The sequence below is a fragment of the Canis lupus genome, chromosome 22 (assembly GCF_011100685.1).
Source record: "Canis lupus familiaris isolate Mischka breed German Shepherd chromosome 22, alternate assembly UU_Cfam_GSD_1.0, whole genome shotgun sequence".
NCBI classification, from domain to species: Eukaryota; Metazoa; Chordata; class Mammalia; order Carnivora; family Canidae; genus Canis; species Canis lupus.
In genome coordinates, this window is record NC_049243.1 from 6,641,978 (window position 1) to 6,666,699 (window position 24,722).

Sequence of the window (24,722 nt, forward strand, 5' to 3'; positions counted from 1 at the left end):
GCCCAAGGCTCCCCGCCCGCCCACTTCCTATTCACAATACCTCCATCTAGTGTCACTGGACAAGGCCTCCAGGCCTACCTACTAAATGAAATTATTATGCACCTTCTACCTGGGTTTTCAATGTGCTTTGTTTTACCACTGCTGCTGGGTGTGCAAAACAATTGTTGGTGCCTCATATGTGCCTCAGCTTTGTTCCCCTGAGCCCAGTGTAAACTCTGTTCAGCCCCTGCAGGCCTCTCTGAACCTCACAGTCTGAGTTTAAGGGGATTGGAGAGCTTGCATTCTCATTGCACACACAAGGGTGAGGAGGAGCAGAGAACTTCAGTACATGGCCAAGGTTCCAGTTATTTGTTGTCAGAGCCAAGACCAGAAACTAGCGATCATGACTCTTGGTCTTGGGACCTTTGCATTTATTCAGTCCGACATTTGACAATCACTTAAGCCAGTTCTTTGAGGAACTGAGAATGGGGAGTAGAAGGGGGGGGTCTCTGTCCTGAGGAGGTCATGGTCTTTGTTGCTATGACTGCAAGAAGCACTGAGAGCTAACATCCAATGGAGGGAGACCTTGAGATGCTCAGAGAGCCTCCTCATGGCATCCATCCTTCACTTAAAGCAGCTTAATCCAAATCAGCACAAATCCAGGATTCATGGAATAAAACCACTGGAGAATAAGGTCAGAGTGAGACCTGGGCCAAGGGAACCAACACGGAGCCTTCTTATTCCTTCCTGAGAGGCACGCTGAAGAGCGGCCCCAAGTGACAGCCGTGGGACTCACGGCTGGGCCTTGCCCCCCACACCAGCACCGCCTGGGATGAATCACACACCAGAGAACAACAGGGCTATTTCTTGAGAGTCATTTGTCAAGTTGACATCCCTGCCTAGAGTTATTTAGGGCTTTCTAAAGACACTTCTTTCCCTCCCTGGTGCAGGAAGCACCTGTGAGGCTGTTGAGTTGTGGTTTCGCTCAATAGCACTTTGATATCCCTTACGGCCATCAATTACCCTTCTGTCCTTGCTGGCCAGGCTTTGGCCAATATAAAGATAGGAAAACTTACAGAGGATGGTGAAGAGGAAGAGGATGGTGGGTTCTTCTGGGATTTGAGGCCAGACACTGTTTGGAGGTGGGCTTCTTGCTGATTTCTGTGGGGTTCCTCTAGGCTAGGACCGTCTGCATCCTTGGCTGGCTGGGCTTGGGACGTCACTGCAGTGTTCCTGTGAGACCAGGCCTCCCTCCTGGAACACAGCTGTGCTCCTTGCCAACTACTTAGAGAAAAAGCAGGCCTGTAGGATGAATGTAGCTGGAGCAAAACTGGTCCTCTGATTCAGGTAAATGACTTCAGGGAGAGGGAAGTTGGAAAGAAGTCAGAAGAGAAGAACGCAAGTGACCAGAAGACTTGGTGAATGGGCCTCTGTAAGTGGTTAGGGGAATCAGACTTGTTGAGCCTAGGGAAGGAAAGAGTGAGCTAAGAACCAGCTTTGATTACAGGGAGAATAATTGTGCAGAGATTAGTGGTCATTTCCACCGAAAATATGATGTGGGTTACAGATGCTGAAATTGCTGCCTGAGGATTTTGTTCAGTGTGTGCTGGCCTGTCTGGGCTATTGTATTGTTCTTATTCATGAGGTGGGGGGGTGGCTCCTTCCTTGGAGATTTGCATGAATGAAAATGACATCCTCCCAGCTGGACTGGTTTAAAGAAAGTTTTAATGGCACATGGGTCTCTTCCCTTCAGTTCACACTGCCCACTGGCCCAACTCAACCCTTAGGTCTTAATCGGTTTGGCAGACTCTTGATTGGTATCCAGACATCCCACCCCTGACCCTCCAATCCGTTTTGCACACTGAGGTTCCATTAACCTTCCTTAAATTTATCTTGGGTTATGGCAATGTCCTGTTCAAAAAAAAAATGTTTATGCTTCATTTATTCCTTCAACAAATACTGAGCACCTATTGTGTTGAGCACCTATTATGTGTCTGGTGCTATACTAAGCTTTGTGCATATGCTATGGCACAAAATGCAGTACAGCCTTATGGAGGTCACTCAGTCTTCATAGCCTTGTCCCAGAATTTTTAAAGGCCACCACTATCTGGTTTTAATATGTCTTTCTGACTTTATGTCCACTGCAAAGACTTCTCTTCTATGAGCCTGGTTGACTCACCACTCCCAACTCACTGTGGGCCTTGCCCGTTGCCACTACTGATGCACTGAATACCCTCATCCAAAGCCTATGTCTCTTTGGAGCTAACACAGTCTCCCCTCCTTCAGCTGGACCTCTGTCATCACCTGGGTTTAGGAATTCTCCAGCATGTTAGCCCCCACAGTGCTTACTTAGCACTAGATACTTTCTGCCTGAGTACAGATAGCAAACTGGGCTGCTGATGAGCCTACTCTGACCACTGCTGCCTTCACTCATTGTGGGATAGGACCTGAGAGACATCATGAGCACCTGGACTTTCCCTCCCTATCCAAAGCTCTGCTGTGAGCTGTGATGGGGGTAGGCAGGTGGGGGGAGGTGAGAGGGAAGTGAAGAGGGTGAAGGGAGTGGTTGGCCTGGGCATGCAGAATGTTCTACATCATGAAGAAAAGGTCAAGGATATTGCATCTCTGAACTTAAAGGGGAGAAAGGCTCTTGAGACTGTTTAATAAAACAACCTCATTTTACAGATGTGGAAACTGAGTACCAGAGAAACGGATTTACCCAAAGTCACAAAGTAAAGTCATAGCCTGTTTTCTGATTCATCCAAAGTCACGAAGTAAAGTCATAGTCATAACATCAAGTCTGTTTCCCTTGTCCGCTAAACTATCTATCTTGTCTTTATTTGGTTCGGTGGCTAGAATCCTAAAGAACCTAACACTTCAGGACACACATGAAAGAAATAGGAAATGTGTTAGCTTCTTACTGTGGCTGCAACAAGCATAAACTTGGTGGTTTAGACAACCCAAATTTATTATCTTGCAGTTCTGTAGGTCAGAGGTTCAACATGGGTCTAATGGAGCTAAAACCTAAATGTTCGCAGGGCTTCCTTCTTCTCTGGAAGCTCCAGAGAAGAATCTGCTTCCTTGCTTTGCAGTTGCTAGAAGATGCCTCTGTTCTTTGGGTGATGGCTCCCTTCTCCTGGCTTCTGAGCCAGCAGTGGTGTGTGGAGTCCTCCTCACATTGCATCACTCCACTTCCTCTCCTGCCTCCCTCTTCTATTTTGAAGGACCCTTGGGATTACATCGGGCTCCCCAGGGTAATCTTCCTATCTTCAAGTCAGCTGAAAAGCAGCCAGAATTCCTCTTTGTCACAGAACATAACATATCCACAGTTTCCAGGGATTAGGATATAAACATCTTTGGGTTTTTTTTTTTTTTCCTGCCTATCACTGGAAGGGAGTAGGAAAATGAGAACAAAGATCAACTCTTTCTCTTGCTTTCTTGACTTCTCTAATTCTCTGTGGCCAGAAAAAGGCAATTTGAAGATATTTTAGACCTCTGTATTCAACCCCAGGCTTCTCTTCTCAGCTGTGATTTGGTTAGTATAGCCAAGACACAAAGAAAAGGAATAAAAATGCCAAAATTTATAGAAAAGGAGGCTCACAAATGTTGTCTAACATGGGATGAGGAGGAAGGGAAGGCTTACTAGTTTCTAAGGACTTGTGAATTCCCAGGCTTCAAGGGTATGGGCTTACATTGCCAGAGTGGGGTGTTTAAATGAAACATCCAGATGGAATCCTCTAGTACAAGGTTTGCTGATCGTTCTAATCAGTAAGAGTGGTGGTGTGAGAAAATGTCCTGAACAATTTAAGGAAAGAACCAACCAACTTCAATTTAGGATGGCTTCATAGACTCACATCCTCTCACAGACTAAAGGACTTTTTCTTTTTTTTTTTTAAATTTTTATTTATTTATTTATGATAGTCACAGAGAGAGAGAGAGAGAGAGGCAGAGACATAGGCAGAGGGAGAAGCAGGCTCCATGCACCGGGAGCCCGACGTGGGATTCGATCCCGGGTCTCCAGGATCACGCCCTGGGCCAAAGGCAGGCGCCAAACCACTGCGCCACCCAGGGATCCCAGACTAAAGGACTTTTAAGAGTTTCTTTGTCCAGCTTCTCACCTAGTGCAAGACCCTCTACCTGTACAAGATCTTTCACCATCCATCATCACCCTTCTTTGTAAAGCTCTGGCCAGAGATGGGAAATCTAGATTCTCTTAGATATTCTCCAATTCTCTGGCTCTATAATTTTTTGTGAATCCCAAATTTCATCTCTAATTACTTCTCGGTATTGGTAGGAAAATCAGACAAAGCATCCCCACCTCTTCCCCACCAGGATGGTAGGATGTTGACTTGTTGTTATATCTTCATGTAAAGGGTCCAAGAAACCTTAGACCACATGTAGTATTTCTCACAAATGGGGCTGCGAGGATAGGGAGGAGTCATCTGTCAGTAGACCTGGCGTCTTCATGGAGTTCTTTTCCTTAGTTGCTATATTAACTGCTATTTAATCTGCCTAGAATTCCCCACCCCTCTTGTGATAACAGAGACCAACTGTCCTCCTGGCCGCATGGGAGACATGACCTAGGAGAGCTGATCACATACCTCATGTGGTTAGCCTTAGTGAATGGGCCAATCAGCATCTCATCTTGGATTTTTTTCCCAGCCCCTAGGGGGAACGGGAGAAAACACCTATGTGCTCAGATCATGAGCTATGAGGAGGTGAGCTTTGCCCATGGCTGTGTCCCCACCTCCATGGAGGATCTGGTCTGGGAAAATAGCATCAAGCAAGAGCAAAAAGGAGAGAGAATGAGAGTCCTGAGGATATGCCTCAATCCAACTGTCTTTTTTGTTTTTGTTATATGAACAAATAAATTTCCTTTTAGGCTTATGCTGGTTTAAGATGTGTTTCTTCCATTTGTAACCCATGAGTCCTGAATAATTTAGGTCCTTTCTCAGTTTTCCTCTTTCCTAGAAATGCTGAAAAGTGAACTAAAAATCAGAAGCTATTAGCGTCAGAGTCCAGCCTGTCCATTATGATTTGGGGAAGAGTCAGAAAAAAGAAGGGACAGAACATCATTCAGGTGAGACAGATTCTTATCTGTGAGGTCCAGTGAGATGGAATCCACAGGTGATGCATGGGATCTTGCTACCTCTGCTCTTTCTGGACCTCTACTTGCTTAAAATAAATTATGACTCCAAACTCACATAGATTCAGCCCCAAATTGGCGTCCCAAAGTGAGTGTTTTTCTATTTTGGTGTCAATCAGAGATTTAGAGAGTACTCAGTAGATTCACTGGTAAACACAATGTTTTGGCAGCAGAGGGAGAAAAAAAAAAGAAAAATAGGGGGAGGGAAGCGAACAAAGTAGCAGGAGAACTAAGGAGAGAGAGAGAGAGAGAGAGGGAGAGAGAGAGAGATGACTCCATCAGCAAAATCCTGACTGAATATCTCCTATGTGTGTAAGGTTGTGCTAGTTTCAACCTGTCATTCCAAAGCAACAAGCAGAAACCTTTTTTGTGACGACAGACGCTAAGAGATAGGTGTGTCTGGTGTATGAAAAATGCACACCCAGGTATGAATGGCAAGCAGCAAAGTAAGTGGACAATTACTCTTGAAGGCTGTTAAGGAAGGAACAGGATGAATGGGCCCATGTTTAAACCAGAAGTTAAGTTAAAACATATGGAAAATGTTTTTTTGATATTCACTTAGAGCCTGGAACAGTCTACACGAAGAGGCTGTGGCGTCTCCTGTAGAGGGAGGCTGCTGCGAATAGTTTAGACTGCCTCATGGCTGCTTCACAAGCTTGATTACAGGCCTGCATCTCTGCCCTTCACATCTGCTTTTCAGTAACAGCATGGGGGAAGGCAAGCTGTAAAAGGCTTTTGCATTTTTTTCCTGGCGGACTTTGTTTCTCATGTTTGTTTTGTGAAGAAAAAAGTATATATATAGTGCAGTAAACAGTTGAACAAAATCTACACAGTTTTGTCCACACTTTTTAAATGCCCCCAGATTTGGATATAGTGTTTATTTTCGTGGCTCGAAAGTCAGAATGGATCTGGAAGGTCAGAAGATAGCTGAACTTTTGACTCTGCCCTTCAGCTCACACACTTTTGTGCATTGTTTTATCTTCAAAATGGGAAAACGAGGAACCATTCTTCAGCCATATCTCGCTCAGAGAGCCTTTCCCCTCCTGCAGACTGTGCCACCACCCGCAAACTGGAAAACACCCCAGGAAACCATCACACCATTGTGAAAGGACTAATCGCCACACAACACTTGCTTTTCCTTCCTGGACTGCGTCACGGGCCATGGCTGTGTGGTTCCCACATTGTTTCTGTCATGGTCCCAAGGAGCGTAACTCTTAATCCAGGGTCTGGGCAGGACAGCCTGTCTCAGCACGAGCTCTTATGTAAGTGGCTGTGGGGAGAGCTGGCAATAAACAAACATTTTTCCAGCCCTTGTTTTCCCTGCAGCCTTGAAAAATTTCTCTCTGGGGTTGCTGCTGCACTCCTGCAACACGATGGCAAATTCCCAGCTTAGAAATATCTTGCGCTGCATTTCTAGATTCTAAAATCAGAACAGAGCGATCCAAGTGTTCAAAGAAACTGAATTATTGTGGGATATTTAGATGGATTTCTCTAAAAGGGGATTTGAGGCAGCATTTCAGAAAGCTCATCCACAGGTCTGTGTCGCTGGTACCTACTGGTAAATTCCATCATCACTTCAGGGCCAGAGATGGGGAGCAAGCAGATGATAGGAATGAACCTGGTCATGGAAAAGTGATTTCATGGCTACCAAGTCATATCCACCAGTGTCAAAGTCAGACCTACTGCATGAACAAAATACACACATACCAGAACAACGAGGCCGAGAATTTGTAGACCCCTTTTTCCTTGGGCCACTCTCACTTAGAAACTCAAAGAAGGAACAGTTTACAATAATGGCCTCAAAACACTCTGCCTCTTACTCCCGTTATTGAATTTAGTGGACATCCCACCCAAGTAGGTAACATCCTGCATGAGCACCAAGACAGGCTCCCAGCCCACTGGGGTACACTGCTGGAGGCGAAAGCTCCTGTGGTGGACTTGGATGTCACCTGTGAGGTTACCTGGCCTCAGCTGCTTGTCCAAAGTGGTCATGGTCATGTCCTCCTGCCCACCCCCCATAATAGTCTCCATTGGGAGACCCCAGCCTAAATAACTGTGCTCTCAGTTTCCCAACAGTGGTCGGATGCTCTTTGGGCACTCCCTGTGCTGAAGGCCAAGATGGCTGCTCTGTATCTCTGAGTAACTCAAATCATTTCTCTATGAATTACCAAGTATGTTTGTTATTTGGGGGAATTGATAGTGATGGGAAGCACATCCACAGTTTCTTTCAGATTTCTTTGAGTCTATGGAGACCCCTGGAAGAGAATTTATTGCCTATAGCCTGAACACATTGCTACACATTCAAGAAGGCTTTATTCTGCTCGTTGGCAAGCCTGGGTCTGTGGCCATATTAATCTCATTTCTTTCATCATTGTCTCCACAACATCCATAAAACTAAGATAGAGCCATCTGGAAAGGGAATAGCCTTCCCAAGGCCACTTGGCTAGTCTTTGAAGACAGGGAACTAGGGTTGGTTGCATAATTTGCAGGGCCTGATGCAAAATAAGAATGTGGATCCCCTTTGTGAAAATTATTAAGAACTTCAAGACGGCAAGAGCCAAGCATTAAACTAAGTGCAGGCCCCAGGCAACTTGCACAGGTCACATGCCCCCAAAGGTATGATGTGTGTAGCTTTTATTCAAAGCCTCGAGTTATCAGAGTGGAGTAGCTAGAGGAAATAAGTACTTTGCATGCCCTGTAACAAAGTCTAAGGCAGAGTGACATTAAGTGGTGGCTTCTTTTTATTTTTTTAATTTACTTATTCATGAGAGACACACAGATGGAGAGAGAGAGAGAGAGAGAGAGCAGAGACATAGGCAGAGGGAGAAGCAGGCTCCATGCAGGGAGCCCGATGTGGGACTCGATCCCAGGACTCCAGGATCATATCCTGAGCTGAAGGCAGATGCTCAACCGCTGAGCCACCCAGGTGCTCCTAGGTGGTGGCTTCTAATGGGGAATCTTGTGGGGTCACTATGAATCACAGATACCATTCTAAGTACTTCCACATGTAAAATCATTTCATACACATACATGCACACACATATATATATATATAAATAATCTACATCTACTAAATCATAAATCCTCACAGCAACCATACAAAAGAGGCACTATTGTTTACCACTGCTTTATAGATGAGGACACTGAGGCACAACAGAACTTCAAAGAGCATTGACTGAATGATAGATTCTCAGCTTTCTGATGCTGACTCTCTATTCTTCTATCTACCTGGAGCTGACTGCATCATGCTAAACTCATGGGCAGTGGCTGTGTATGCCACAAAACAAATTTATTCCTACACAAAGATGGGTGCTACCCATATATTCATTCCCATAATCCAGGGTACACCTTCTTCGGGAATTAAGGTACCTGGGATGACTGAAGAAAAAATTAGAAGGTTTCTCAGTGAGCACAGAATCAAAACAAAGCTAATTGCCTAATCTCAGGGGGGATGTCCAGCAGACTAATACAACATCTGGGAAATCATCCTTCTTGTGCTTAATGCCTTTCTTCCTGGTGGACAGAGTGCTCCTGTCTGTTGAGCACAGGGTTTCTCTCCGGCACATGGTATTGTCTGGGCCACCTCATGCCAGGCCAGTTACATTACAACTGAATGGCTTCTCCCTTTCTTTATGTTGTGTTCTGATCTGGGATTTAATCCCAAATGTCAAGATTCCAGCAGTAACTTATTTACAAACCAACTCTGAGGATCCCCAATCCACAGGAGGACTGTTGCTTTCTACCTGTTTCCACTTCCTTGGGTGAACGGAATCTGGGCCTCTATGTGCTGCCTGAACTTAGCATTTAGGTGCTCTAAAGAAGAGTAGAATGGTAACATGTTAAAATAGATTATGTTAGTTCCACCAGGAATTGAAGATAAATATGCCAGGCTGGCCCCTGGGATGTAAGTTAACTCCCTAAAGGCTCTTACCCGACTGGCATTAAATAATTCAACAACGAAACTACACTTGAGTAGGTTTCAAGTGGAACAGAGGAAATAGTCGTAAAGTAAATGACTTTTGCATCATTCAGGAATTCATTCTTTTGTTTCGTTTTGCTTTGTTCGGTAACCCTCCACTTGAAAGTTGTCTTCTCCTTGCCAAACATTGGGGTGATTCATAAAATCAACTTCTGATGTAAAGAGAAACTGCTAGAGGTGATTTTGAAGGGCATCTCTGGAAGCCAGTTTAAAGAGTAGCATGACTGAATTATGAAGACGATGATGGCAATGATTGTGAATAACATTAAAAATAATTTTACATACAGGTGGCAAGCATTGTGCTAACTGAATAAAAACAAACCTATGAGATTATTCCCATTTTACTGAGAAAGAATGAGTTTGGGACCAGCAATGGTTATAAAGATAAAGGTGATGATTCTTAAATCCTGAACTAAAAGCAGTAAGAATTGGCTATAATTGGAAACTTGTCTGGGTTGGAAGAGATGGTTCCAGGGAGACCAACATGGGCTGGATACTTGTGGGGCACATGGAGGAAGACCAGGGACCACAACTAGCCAACCAATACACATGGAGGAAGGTCCTAAAAGGATCTGGGTGGGGAAAGGACCAGGTCAGGTCCTTCTTTCAGATTAGGCCCACCTGGGTGAAGCCCCGAAATCCCTTACAGAGAGAGGACCAAAAAGCCCACCAGGACCTCTTACTCTGGGCTAGGTGTGGATTTGAATCCTAACTGATTGTATGTGCTCATTTATGCTCAAGTTAACTGTTGAGTAGATTGGTTAGATGGCATTCCACAGGTGGATTTTGCCTCTCTTTCCTAATTTCTTTTGCTCTATCACAAACTCCAGATAATAAAACCCTCTCAATGCTGAGAGGCAGAAGCCAGCTGAACCCCACTTAGTCACTTAGTCTTCTGTGCCTCCCTTGGGAGGTGGTTTAATCATACCCATTTGTAAAAGAGGAATTGGTGGCTCAGACATACTCAGTAATTTTCACAGCTACATACTTCACAGGTGAGGGTTCAGACATTGGCCTCTGTCTCTCCGGCTCTTCCCTTACACTGGGGAGTCAGGCACACTGCCGCACTCATACACAAGCAGTTCACCAGGCTTATTCCTATCTTCAGCATGCCTCCCACTACTCTGCCTTCCTGTAGCTGCCCCTGGGCTCTAAGCCAGGTACACCATCTCCTTTAGCTCACTGCTTTGTCTACGCATATGCAGTTACTGAGAAAAGCAAAAATATGGCTGGGATGTCCTATCTACATTTTTATGTTCAAAATCAGTTATTTGAAAGCAATGTCAAAATACAGTACTACTACTACTACTACTACTACTACTACTACTACTACTAACAGTTCACAGTTAAAGCAGGAAATACAATAGTGCTTCTATAGCATCTACTATGTGTTAGGTACTGTTTTAAGTGTGTTATATTAATTCACTTTGCCCTCTATCTTCATAAAGCAGTGTGTGTGTGTGTGTGTGTGTGTTAAAGAATGCTAGAATTTCAGTTTTCTTCTCCAGTCTTCAAACTTCTCAAAATGAATTTTAGCAGGGCCTGACCTAAGTAGAACCGGTTCTAACCTGTGGCTCCAAAATGATCCCACTCTAATGCCTACCTCTTTGGCAAAGTGGGGGGCCAAACAAAACTCTAAGGTCTAAGTTGCATCCTGCATTCCCCCAGGCCTGGTCTCCCTGGGAGTGTTTCTCACAGTCTGTGGTTCTTTCTTTCCTTCCTTTTGCTTCCTCCCCTGTCACCACAAAGTCTTTCTTTTTCATCTTGAAGAGCCACATGCTAATTACCAAACACACCAACAAGCCACTCTCCTGGGGCTTTCAGGGCCAAGACTCCCTGCTTGTGGAACACTTGTAGCTTTCTCCCACCATGGAAGGGTCATGCCACAGAGCCATGAGAGACACATGTGGGCAGACAGAGGGGAGAATCTGGCTCCCAGGTCCAACAACATGCAAAATCAAGCTCTGGGGAGTAATTCCCCTCATAAATCTCGGCTTTAACTACAAATTATTTAGACTATCCAGTTTCACTTCCTTCTCCTCTCCCATCAGATTCAGAGGATTTCAGACTTAAGAGAAACATTGAATCTGAATTAAGTGTCATCAGCTTGATCATCTCTAAATCTCTCCTTTCACAGAGGAAGCCTAGGAGTGGGGAGATGTGGGGGCAAGGGGTCCCTGGGGCAGGGATCAGAAGATGTCTACAGATCAAAAGGAGCCTGCCACGCCAAACTGGATTTGGACTTACTAATGTTGAAGATGGTACCACCCAAATGAAAGACAAAAGGCTGTGATGTTACTGCCCTTCATAACTGTCCTGCGTGGTACCCTTCCGGAAGTTTGAAACAGGAAATAAACAAGCTTTCAGGGGTTACAGCAAGACAGTAATGACAGCTTTGGAGTGCAGCTGCAGCCACTTTCTGTGATTAGACCTCTGTCCCTCCCTTGGCCTTGGCAATGGGTCTAGGGCGCTATTTGATCCCTAGGCTTTCATTCCACCCAGTTCAAGTACCTGCTTGCAGGCTTTTCCTTGCCCAGCACACAAACAAACTTTAAATGACAAAGGAAAACACTGCCAGTGTTTTCCAAGGCAGGCCTGAGGCGGGGATTTCCCAGAATTTGTTATGAGAGGCAACCTGCCTCCCAACCAATTCCAAAGGAGCCAGGAACCAGGTGGAAAAGCCTTGAGTCAGGCCTAGAGAATTTCAGTTTCAACACCCACTCAGCAAGAGGCTGTTTAATTATACGGGTTACCTTCAATGAAAAGGTCACCCACCCTGTAGTAAATGATTAATTGTTGGCTGCTTCACATACTGTTCTGAGTCTAATCCCTTTACATTTCTGGTTAATTTTTGTAGGAAAACCATGATGCGCTTCGTTTTCTCTTATGAAATGGTAACCACAGTCGCCAGTCAATTGGTAAGCTGGCTCCATTTGACGGATCTTTTGCAAACAACTCTGTGACGGGTTGAAGGGTAGGGGATGGGCAGCATCATACCCAATTTGTTGTTCCAAATCTGCTGTAAGTGGCTCACTCAAGTCAAACATTCACTGACTGATTGGAAATCAGTTGACTAATCATTGTGGTCTACACACAGAAGGAAGAAAATACGCAGGCTTCTAGAGAGAACATTCATTGACACCACACTGCTACTGCATTCAGGGTCTTCCAGTGACAAACTTGCTGTCCTCAGCCCTCAGGGTGACTGACCCAGTAAGATCAGAAGGTCCCTTTGTAGGGCCTGTCTTAGGACACCTGAGTCTAAAACAATGCTTAGCCCTGTCACACTTGCTGACTTTCCTCTGATGGTGATGGCCAAAGGGACAGAGAAGTGTTGCTGAATTTGACCTATAACACATGCCACAATTTAGCGCCTTCCATTTCCCTCAAGAGCATGGTTGTTAAGAGTCTAATTTGTTGGGGATTACTTTTAGGGGAGATAAGGGGAATGATGGATTGGTAGATAGAGGGACTGTCAAATGCATTCTGATAATTTCTTCACCTTTTTTCCTATCTGGGACTCACTCAATATCTGTTGGAAGCTCCTTAATAACCACAGGCATATCATTAGAACCTGTATCCAGGAGACGACCCAGTTAGCTTAACAACTGTGGGAGCATTTATGAACATTAAATATTTATTCAGATTAAGGATAGAAATAGAAATAAATTTTAAAAATTTAAATGCTGACAAACCCTACAAACATCACACCCCACTCCTCCATCCCCCATAGCATACCATTTCTATTAACTAATTGCCTGACATACCTCTACAATACTGTTTTCCCCATACCTTTTTGGCTACATATTCTTTGATAGCCTCTTTATATGACAATAATTTTATAGGAAAAAACAATAGAAGGATAGTCTTTCCTCTGACATGGTTGATCAACACCAGTTTTTTTAAAATTTTAAATTAAATAGTTGGGATGCATGAACAATTCTCACAAGGATATATTTGCTATTTAAAGTACTACTCCTCAAGAGTTTGTGCCCTACGGACACAGAGAGAACTTCCTTTTTTACTACATGTCCATGAGAACTGAAATCTGTATTTGCGATTTTATACGTGTGATGACTAGAGGAATTCCCACAGACGAGCTTCTACTTTTGTAACCTCAAATCTGGGCGATCCTCCATTTCCCATCCATTTGCAGGTCTGGATTCTGCATAATGCATTTTATTGTGGTATGGCACCTGGCTGTGTGTCTTCATATCATGACACTAGATGAGTTGGTGCAGTGGGTTCTCAGAGTATTTCTAGAAGCAATTTTATGCTGACTTGTATAGCAATAACATAACTATTATATACAAACATGACTTTGAACCATATAAATGTATCCCATTAAATGCAAACCAAATGTATCTCCAACTCACCTTCCCTTCAGCAGAATCCCAAAAATGCTGTGGCAACTTGCGCAGGGGTTAGTGTGGTGAAGGGGAAGTCAGAGCAGAAGGATAGTTTTAACTGATTTCAGTGAAAATGTTTCACTTTTGCAAATCGGTCTTAGAGCTTAAGTTTTATTCACAGTAATTGTGCCTCAGCTTGTATCCATTTTAAAGCCCAGTTCAGTGCTCAGTAAATAGCTGTTAATTGAAGGAATGAGGAACTCAGTCTGAAAAGGACAATGCAGAGGGATGAAAGAGGACATCAAAGGTGAGGCTACTGCTAGCCATGTGTGTACCCCAAGCAGCATCTCAGCCTAATGTGGGAACCAGGAAGCAGCCACATGGCCAGCTGAAGGAAACTTCCAGGGGTGTATTGGCTGAGAGGATCTGGTTTTTGGATCATGACATTTTCCAAAAGTACAGAGCAGTCTTGGCTGTTAGAGAATATGAGAGGGCAGCCAGGATATTCCAGAGAAAAAGATAAAAGAGGTTGAATGTGGAGAGGAAAGGATGATAATGATTATGATTTTCTTCACTAGGCCTCTGACTCCCTCAGTAATGGCAATTCTGTGTGTGGCCTAGAAGGTCAGAAGTCACTTTTGGGTAGTAAGCACACAAAGGTTTCTGAAGTGACCCACCAATGAATGACAGCCAGTCTGCTGGCCCTGGAGAGAATTCCTTACTAAGTCTGTGTTTCTAGGAGGCCTTTGTGGTTAGTTCTTTTCCTGGGTAAGAAAACAGGTTTACAGGGGAGGGACTGTGATCTATGAGATTTATTTGTGAGCCTCTGAGATCTGTGGCAGAGCTGGAACAAGACCTCAGATTCACTACTTCCTATTCTCCAGGGTACCACTATTCTCCTGTTGGCTCACTGATTCAATGACTATGCATTAACTATGTATCGATCACACCTACAGGCCAGGTCCTGTTCTAGGACTAGGGGTACAGTGATGGACAGGACCAGCAAAGCCCTTGTCCTCAAGGAGCTTCCATTCTGTGGCAGGGGGTGACAAGTAATATACAAGCAAATGAATAATATGTATCAGCTCCAGGGCTGATAAGTGTTCTGGAGAAACTGAAATAGGGGTGGGATATGGCTTTTGAGAGGTGGAGAGGGGTGGTAACAGCAATTTCAGGAGTGTTTCACTTTTGGTGGATAATACCTGGGGCTAGAATGATGAGAAGGAGGCAGGTGTGCAAGCACCCAGGCAAGGATGCTCCAAGGAGAAAGGGAACACGAAGGCTCTGAGACCGAGATGAGCCGGCACATTGGAGGGCCAGTGTGTCTGCAGCAAAGTGAAGAGGTGAAGAAAGGCAGGAGAGGAGATGAGAGGGACAGGGGCCAGACCATGATGAGTTTTGTAGACTATGGTGAGTTTCATGGATTTGGACAAATTAGCTTCCCCAGGTTGACAAATTGACTCTCCATATTACAATACTATGCCACATTCCTAGAAGGGTACAAAGAAGGTGACTATTGTGAATCTAGAAACCACCAAACCAGTGCTAACAGCAAGTTCAGGGACCTGTGAGGGTGAAGGAAGGGTGTGCAGACCTCAGAGGAACAATGGAGTGAAGTAAATTGGTCTCACACGATCCCTGCTGGGGCATGTTCCAAGGCACTCAAGAGAGTAATCGGGCACCAGATGCGCAGAAATAGTCTTTATAGTTTATAAAGGACACTTTGGTTATACGAACAAACAGGCGGTAGTGGGAAAAGAAAGGTTACAGAAAGGCCAATTAGAAGGTTATTTTGGTTGTTAGGCTAGAAAAGCTAGTCAATGGTAATAGACGCAGGCATGTATCTTGGGGATAGAGCTGCAAAGACCTGCTGAACAACTGGAAGAGGATGTCAGAAAGAGGGGAGGAGCATGGTGTCATCATTTGCTGAAATGAGAAAGATGAGAGAAAAATAACATTTTGGTGGGAAGACCGAAAATTCTCTTTGACTGTGTTGTTCGCAACACCTAATAATATATTAAACGTTAGACAGAAGACATTAGACAGAAGATTGCAACCCAAGGAGAAATTCAGGGTTGCATTTATATATATTACTGGTTTCATTGGCTCATATTGATGCTTCAAGAGTGTTGTGAGTAAGCCAGGCAAGTACACAATTCAAATCTTGCCATTGACCCCTATGACAAGTTAACTGGCTCTTCACTAAAAATGCTTGCTCCCCCCCCTCCCCCCCAATAAAAGAGCTGTTGCTGGAAGCAGCTGCCCACTAGGACTCATTTCTTAGCCTCTTTTGCATTTAGGTGGGAATGATGTGACTAATGTTTCTAGGTCAAGGCATTTACAAAGCAATTATATCTTAATCAGTTTCTCCACTTCCCTGTTTAGCTGGCCGGATGCAGAAGATGTGTCCCTTGGGCAGTATTTCTCAACCTTGGCACTACTGACATTTTGGGCCAGAAAATTCTTTTTTGCAGGATCTCTCCTGTGAATTGTATATTCCTGGCCTCTACTTAGAACTGATAGAAAAAAACTACCCTAGAGGATAGTGAAGCCACAAAATGGGAAGAGACCTGAGTTTCTGAACCACTGCATGGAGGATAGCCATCACCTGCTGAGTAGAATCCACATTGTACTGTCACATGAACGATAAATAAACATTTATTGTAGTAAGACACTGATGTACATTAGGAGATCTTAAACATTCACATCACAAGAAAAGAAATTTTATAACTATGTAAGGCAAAAGATGTTAACTAGACTTACTGTGGCCATAATTTCTCAATATATACAAATAGCAAATCATTATGTTGCACACCTGAAACTAATAAAATGTTATATGTCAATTACACTTCAGTTAGAAAAAAAAATTAAAAACCACTGCCACTCACAGGAAGAAATATATTGTGACCTTGGACACACATGAGTTTCACAGTCCAATACTGAACATTACTATGAGCAGATGATTCTGATATAGATAGTATATTTGTATACTATCTATACCATTCAAGTTATGGCTATAAAAAGTTTGTAAGAAAATGGGAAAATGATTATTTGATTATGTTGAAAAACAATATGTTTTAACTGAGCTCTTTCCCATGGCAATCCTTGAGCACTATGTATAAAAGCCTTTTCTTTCTTTTTCTTATGGTTTGAGGGAGTTCTGGAGGGGAGGGAGGGATTTATTAGGGTTTTTCTTTCGTTTTGGATGTTGTAGCTTGATTGCTTTCTTTTTCGTCTTCTTGTTAGTTATTTATTTCCTTCCCTTACTTCCTTCTTCCTTCCTTCCTTCTTTCTTTCTTTCTTTCTTTCTTTCTTTCTTTCTTTCTTCTTTTTTCTTCTTTCTTCTTCTCTTTCCCTTGCCTAAAAATGTTGTTTTTCTAATAGAAAGGAAACCTAATACCTTATTTGAAATCCAAAGAAAACCCAGGTTCTGGCCCCCACAATGATTCTGACAGACTATGTAATCTATAAAAGTGGTGTGAGGAAAATATGTTACTTCCACAAGGAATTCTGGAGGGAGAAAGAATTACATTATTTGTAGCACTTTCCAAGGGCTAGTTCTATATAAATATAAGGTATTATTTTATCTGCCTTTCATAATTAGAAGGAAAAAAATATTATGAAACATTTTCTTAAAAAAAAAAAAAAGAGACTGAGTCCTGAGTAATTGCTACCATGGACATTCAATAGAGCATGGAAGTTAAGCTCAAATGGTAACCTGTTTTTCTGTCTCACACTATTTTACTTGATTAAAAAAATTCTAGGTCCTAAATCTCCAGGCAACAAGGATCCCCGAGAGCTGCAGTTGAAGTAAAGGAACTAGTTTTTCTTGAGATATCTCCCTTTCTGGAGTTTTCAATGGAAAGTTTTATGAAAAGTAAGACATAACAGAGTTAATGAGAAGATAGAGAAGTCCAGTCTTGAAGACTCCAATTTTTCCTAGAGGACCTCACAGCTTTTCCTCTGCAATGTAATCTTGTGTGGTTACACATAACTTTGCCAATTGGTTCCAGAAGTTGGTCAACTGTTTTGATATCTCTCTGAGGAGTTATCTTTTGTTGCTCATGGCATGGACACTTCCTAAGACTGTAATTTCTTGGACTTCAATTACCTGTGAAGTCTCTTTTGGAAAGATTAAAACAAGTATCAAGGGCACCATCATCTTGCTTTTCCCACCCAGATCCATTAGTGTTTCATGCCTCAGTGGATAGAAAGAGAAATTATGGAAGGTAGAAGAAAGAGATTTTAAGTAACTTTAGGCAAATGATGGAGTTGGATATAAATGGAGACGATGTATAGAGAGACATGTTTTTTATTCCAGAAGGATGATAGAATGGAACATTATCACTATCACCCATCCTAGGAACTCTCTAGCCTTGAAATCCCTGGGCACTCTTAATAGTAATAATTACTAACAACTAATAATTAATAATAATAATTATATTTAATATGTAAATATTAGTATATATTATAACATATTATATATAATGCTTGTAATGAAAACCATAATAGCTGGACTAAACATTTAGTGATCTCTAAGTGATGGACACTGTACCAAGCATTTTATGTTTCATTTTATTATTTCATTTAATCCTCACAATAACCAAAGAGGTAAATTTTACTATTACTCATTCAGGAGGATAAGTAACTTGCCCAAATACCAAAGTTAGCCATTGGCACTGTGAGGATTTGAATTTGAGTAAGTTAGAATCCAAAGTTAATGTTCTTAGCCATTATGCTATACTGCCTTCTCGATGCTCATAAGACATCTACAGTAAACGTATACATTCTAGAGCAAGGTCTCAAGGCTAATCAGTGCTCTTTTGTAACACCTTTGTCTTTCTTAAAGAAATAATGCTTTCTCCAAAACCTAATGTACTAGATATGATACACTGTGAAAACATTTCTTTTTGCTTCTTTCAAATTTGTCAGTTTATGATTGTCCCTAAGTGATCATCTATAATTCCTCTTTCTCCTGGAAATAAATCCACTTTCTACGAGCACATGCCACTTTGGGTGTATGACCCAGGTCTAGCCACAGTGATTAGTCCAGACTTGGGCACACAATTCAGTTTGATCAATTAGAATCCTTCTCTGAGACCTTTCTAACTGGAGGTGGTGAGAAGACTCTTGCGACCTGAGCCAATAAATCTCCTTTTTGGGGGGTCTTACTTTATATTGAGCTTCTGAAAGAGTTCTGGTTAATGTAACCTTATCTGCAACTCTTCTTAATTTTTGTTTTATTGTAGGCCCTAGTACACTTTAGCTATAGGGGAATTTGGATTTGTACCAATAATACCAAAAAAAAAATCATTTGATATTAAATGAAAAATGAGTTAAAGAGGGGGGAAAGGTACTTATAGGAAAGCATCTTCATGTTTGAGACCTAGTGTTAGAGTGTTACAGAACATAGTTCCAAGGGAAGTTATAATATTTCTTCTCGAAATATTTGTTTAAATATGGTAAGAAATTTTAACAAGGAGGAGGTGCTAGAGAAGATGCAGTCCTGCCTAAATGTAGGAGAGTCCTGAAGATTTTCTGGATCTAATCTCTACTATTTTGTGCCAAGTTTGAGGACTCATTATACTTTAGGCTTTATAAAATATTTCTCCTCTGGGTGCTTCTGTTTGCGTAAATTTTCTATATTGGGCATGCATGTTTTTCTAGTGGAAACTTTCTCCATTGTACATCTTTTTTTCCCCTAAGGACATATAAGAAAAAAATATCATCTTGTTTTTCTATCTAAATGGAGGTTTGTGCTAAACACAAAAATCTAACTACAAATAAATTATGCTCTGATCTTGAAGGATAAAATAAACACAAAGCAATGCAGAGCTGCATTTTGTCAGAGCCAAATGGAACATGACGTTCAGAAGTTTCCAGTTGGGTTCCAAAATTAGAATGAATCTTGGCAAAATGCATACTCATGTCCCATTTAGGAATCTTATCATTTGAACTCATTACTGGCTACTCCACGCCTTACTCATTCCAGTAGTTCCCAGGAGGTCTGAGGACCTTCTTCCATGAGTTCTGGAGCTTCCCTAAGTCAGCTAGTTTTAACTTTGCCTAAGTTAGGAAGGAAATAGGGCATCAAAAACCCGACCAGTGATCTATGACTTGAACACCCACTTCCAGCCGCATGTCTTCTGAGAAATTCAGCTGTTGCTACAGAATGCATGCATTGAGTAGTCATCACAACTGGATTTTACAGCTTAGCCCTCTCAAAAGTATTTGGTGGTAGATGCTGAATCTAAGCCTTCTGGTTGGGCCACGAGCTCTGGTTACTATGAGAGTGTCTCTGGATTATATATTCTATAATAAATAGTTCATTTCTTGATTGGAAGCCTTCTTGGATAGGAAGTCTGGTTCAAGGGTGAAAGCACGGGAGTTCCTATCAGGAAACTCTAAAATAGCTGCCAATTAATGTCAAGCAAGGGTGAAAACTTGCTGAGCTCCCTTCCAGGGGCCAGAATGCCAAACTCCATAATCAAAATGGACTGGAAGATCTTCACTCTGTTGTTCATAGGGCCTCTAAGCTCAGTATTTCATCTTATCTCCCACTACTCATGAATCAGAGTGTAAATACTTTCATCAACCAGTGTCCTATGAGTCCCTTAACATGCTATGTTCATTCTAACTTCTGGACTTCAGCTCATTCCAGTTTTTCTCTTGAAACACTTCCTTTCAGTCCACCCTGTAAATGCCATTCACTGTCTCAAGCCCATCTCATACCTTTTTACATCCTGTATCAGGCATCTCTGCCAACAATTTCAACCCATTTTGGTTGCTTGCCTCTCTCTTTTTTAGTTGCCTCCATCACACAATTACTACTTAATTAATATTCTGTCTTTTATCTTTCTGCAATTGCATGCCACGATTGTATTAAAGCATTCTGAATTCAAGGCACATATTTTAGACTCTTTTTTAAAAAAAATATCTCTTGAAACTGGAAAGATATTTGGAGTTTGCCCAAAGTTGAATGTAAATCTAACAAAAAATGAGCAAAATCTGTAGACTGAAACATATAGAACATTACCGAGATAAAGTGAAGAAGACCTGCAAAAATGAAGGTATAGATCATGCTCACAGATTGGAAAACTCAGTATTAAAATCAGATGATTATTTTCATGAGCAGAGGAGAGGCAAAGATTTCATTAATAGCATTTATAAATTTTATGATGTACTAAATATAAAACTGGCACTACAGGGTATTAAAAAAGAAAAACTCCAGTGTGCCTGGGTGATGTAGTCAGTTAAATGTTCAACTCTTGGTTTTGGCTCAGGTCATGATCTCAGAGTCATGAGATTGGCCCTGCGTTGGGCTCTGTGCTCAGCGCAGAGTCTGCTTGAGATTTTCTCTCCTTCTCCCTTTGCCCCTCCCCCCAACTCTCTCTCTCTCTAAAGTAAATAAATAAATCTTAAAAAAAGGAAAAAAACTTCAGTTAATCAAAAGACACCATTAAAAGAGTGAAAAATGAAGTCAAAGATTGGAAGAAAATATTAGCAAATTATATACAAGACAAAGGACTTGTATCCAAAATATATAAAGATCTCCTACAAATTAATAAGAAAAAGATAGACGTCTAAACAGAAAAAAAGTGCAGCAGACTTGAAGAAGTTGTTTACAAAAGAGAAAATTCAAATGGCCAGTAAACATATGAATAGATACCTAACTTCATTAGTCATTAAGAAAATGCAAATTAAAATCACAAACTTCAAAAACAGACACCAGACTGGCTAAAATGAAAAAAGACATTCAATACCAAGTATTGGAAAGGATTTGGAATATTCGGAACTCTTGTACACTATTGTTACACAGTTGGTAAACCACTTTTCAAATGTCTTTAGCAAAATCTACTAAATCTGAACATATGTATATGCTATGAACTAGTCCTTCTAACTCTTAGGTGTATATGAGCACATACACTCATCAAAAGACATGTAGAAAAAATATTCATAGTAGCTCTGTACATAATGACCAAAAAGTGGAAACAATCCAAATATTTATCAGCAGTAGAGTAGGTAAATAAATGATATATCCACACAATGAAATGCTTTCAGCAATGAGAAAGATCAAATTATTGCTACTTGCAACAATCTGGATGAATCTCACAGATAATATTATTGAGCAAAAGAAATCAGACACACGGACTATATATTGTATGATTCCATTTCTTTAAAGTTCAAAAAAGGCAAAATTAATCTATGGTATAACCAGGACAGGTTTCAGGATGCAATAATGTTCTGTTTCTTTATCTGGGTGGTTGTTACAAGGGTTTGGTCTTCTTGTGCAAATTCATTAACTGTGCACTTATGATTAGTGCTTTTTTTTTTCTGTATGCATGAAGTATTTATGTTTAAAAGCAAAAGGTTTCATCCTAGGCAGATGAACTCCCATTCAATAGGTATTTTTATCCACTGCTCATAAGCTCAGGAGTGGAAAGTGAAGAGTTTTATTGAACAAACAGACCCATAAATCCAATTTCAAACCTCATCTTGACCTTGGAAAGAATAAAACACTGGGTTGAACTACTCAGCTCCTCCTGCTTCAACAAATTTACTCATAAAACCATTTTATAGACATTGCTTTGCTTTGCTTTCAACAAGGAAAGCATCTTTGTTAATAACCTTCCCGTCCTCATTATTTCCCATTGCAGCTCATCTCCTGGCTTAGAGTTGTCCAAGTCTCTCTCATGACTGTCATCTTGTTGAATCTTGCATTACAACTGTGGTATTCTTTTCTTATTCCACCACCCTCACCTCCTGAGGGCAAAGTAGCCCTGTGTGGCTCAGTTCAATACATAGGAAAGGCTCAAGGCTGGGTTTTAAAAAAATTTAATTTAATTGGATTAACTGCAAGGCTCAGGGTTATGAACTCAATGGGTGGTGTTGGCTACACCTGGTTATATTTTGGAATCTCCTGAATCAGGTAGAAGGCCACTATCCACATCAAAACCCCTCCAAGTGCTGGGGAGTCTTTGCTTGAGTCTGCCACACCCCAGGCTTGATTTTCCAAGGTTGTTCTTGGGCACTCAAATTGGTTTAGGTTATTCCAACCAGAGCACTTTTGAATGTTGAAGGCAAATTGGGAAATATATTGTCCTGGTTTTGTGTAAATTACATCCATCATACTAAAGTGTAAGAGAACATTAAATTTGGACTCTAGAAGTACTGAATTTAAAATGTTTCTACTTTAGGGATGCCTGGATGGCTCAGTGGTTGAGTGTCTGCTTTCAGCTCAGGGTGTGATCCTGGAGTCCCAGGATTGAGTCCCACATCAGGCTCCTTGTGGGGAGCCTGCTTCTCCCTCTGTCTGTGTCTCTGCCTCTCTCTCTCTCTCATGGATAAATAAATAAACTCTTTAAAAAAATAAAAATAAAATAAAATGTTTCTACTTTAGCCTTTACTGACTCTGAAACTTTGGTAGTGGAGGTGGGAGAGGGGCATGTAGCACCTGTTTCCTTATCTTCCTCCAATGGGGCAGTAATGCCACCCCACAGGATTACTGGGAGAATTCATTCAAGTACACACTGCACTCAGCTTTCAATGTTCGACATTTATTCAAAACATTCTATCAACTCTGGGGACTCACAAAATGTTCATAGTCCAGTTGGTGGGTAAGATGTATGAACAAATCAGTTCTGTATTTCTCAACCTATTTTTCATTACTGGCCTCTAAGGAACCTTCTTAGACATTCTTTTCCTTATCTTTCCCTGCTCTCCATGAAATTTTAATACCACAGGTACACTGTGCATATATTTATGGATTGTATTCAGATCTGTGCTTTATAATAAAAAAGAGTATGATTTTTCCAGACCCCTCCTTCAAGAACTACTTCTCTCCCCCTTGCTGGAAGATATATATCCTCCCCTGAAAATGAAGGAGACAAAGGGTTACAGGGGAGTGTGGTGAGTGCAATAGGAGAAAGTGGTACAAGTTGTAGAGTCACTCCACTGCCCATGGGTGGGGGAGACTGACTGTGGTGGGTGTTGTTTGGAAAGACTTCAGGGAGTAAAGGGAGATGCTAGAAATCACAAAGGAGGAATCAGAACTGTCTGGCAGGCATAGAGAGGGGAAGTTCCCATGGAAAGGCATAAAGGGTGTGAGGCAGTATGCCCACTCTGGGTGAGTACAGATGGGGAGGCCTGGGGCATGAGGTGGGCTGGTGTGGCCACAGAGGGCCTTGAATGCCTAGCCAATGGCTGACCTTACCCCAAAAGCATGGGAACACAAAACATCTTTAAGAAGCAGAATGACTTGATCAAATTCATACATTTGCAAGTTTCTTCTGGCTTTTGTGTAGATGAGGGGGAATCAGGTCAGAGTCCTTTACAGAAGTAAAGACAGAAATCGTGAGGCCTTGAATGAGAGCCTGTGAAAATGAAAGGCTGGAAAGAGATTGTAGAGACAGGATTAAGTGAAACGGTTTATGTGACAGCACCTGGTTTATGCCATAGGTAACCGAGGGCTGTTTACTGAAACTTAGCAATTGGGACGGTTTGGCACTGCAGAAGCTTCCCAGAGATCTCTGGACCAGATTGCTGGGATCTCTCAGTGGCCCGAGGCTTGATATCTGTACAGTCAATATGCTTCCTTGAGGTAAAACCTGGCAGAGTAAACCTAACCAGTGGGCTATGAGGGAACAGCATGGGCTGTTTCTGGGCTGGGCCCCGACTGCTGGGCTGGATGACTCCATGAATCATTACATACGAGTGTAACAACAGGACAGTACCGGCCACGGGCATTGTCAGGCCTGGGCAGGGCTTTCTGCATTGACTTCCACTGCTCTGTTGCCTTTCAGCTCCAGCCAACCTGAATCCACCAACTACATCACCAGCTGCTCTCGCCCTCTGGCTTTACTGTCTTCTGGGAATCACCTGATCTGTTACCAAGACCCCTGAGCGCTGACCACATGCTCCCATTTGTGACTCTAGTTCACAGTAAAATCACCGCCTATGGATTTTCCAACATGAAGCTGTTCATTTCACTCCTGTTAGCAGCTTTGAGGATTATGAAGAAATTTTAATTGTTTAAGAGAGAGAGTGTGTGTGTGTGTGTGCACAAGTGGGAGGGGGGGTCAGGGGAAGAGGAGGGGGAGAGAGAGAACCCTAAGCAGGTTCCATATTCAGCACACAATCCAATGTGGGGCTCCATCTCACGATCCTGAGATCACAACCTGTGCCGAAGCCAAGAGTCGATCGCCTAACTGACTGAGCCAGGAATGTATGCAGAAAATTTAAAAGGCAGCCGTGATGTGACATGTAGGGT

General features: G+C 42.2%; 1 long non-coding RNA gene across 1 annotated transcript in view; it reads left to right on the plus strand.

Annotated features, from left to right (window-relative positions):
* LOC119865186 overlaps positions 1–24,509 on the plus strand; it is a 29,046-nt gene extending 4,537 nt beyond the window's left edge. Inside the window, exons 2-4 of the long non-coding RNA XR_005376265.1 lie at positions 4,935–5,059; positions 11,962–12,022; positions 24,256–24,509. This is a non-coding gene — a long non-coding RNA (uncharacterized LOC119865186). The remainder of the gene's footprint in view (positions 1–4,934; positions 5,060–11,961; positions 12,023–24,255) is intronic.
* The last annotated feature ends 213 nt before the right edge of the window (positions 24,510–24,722 follow it).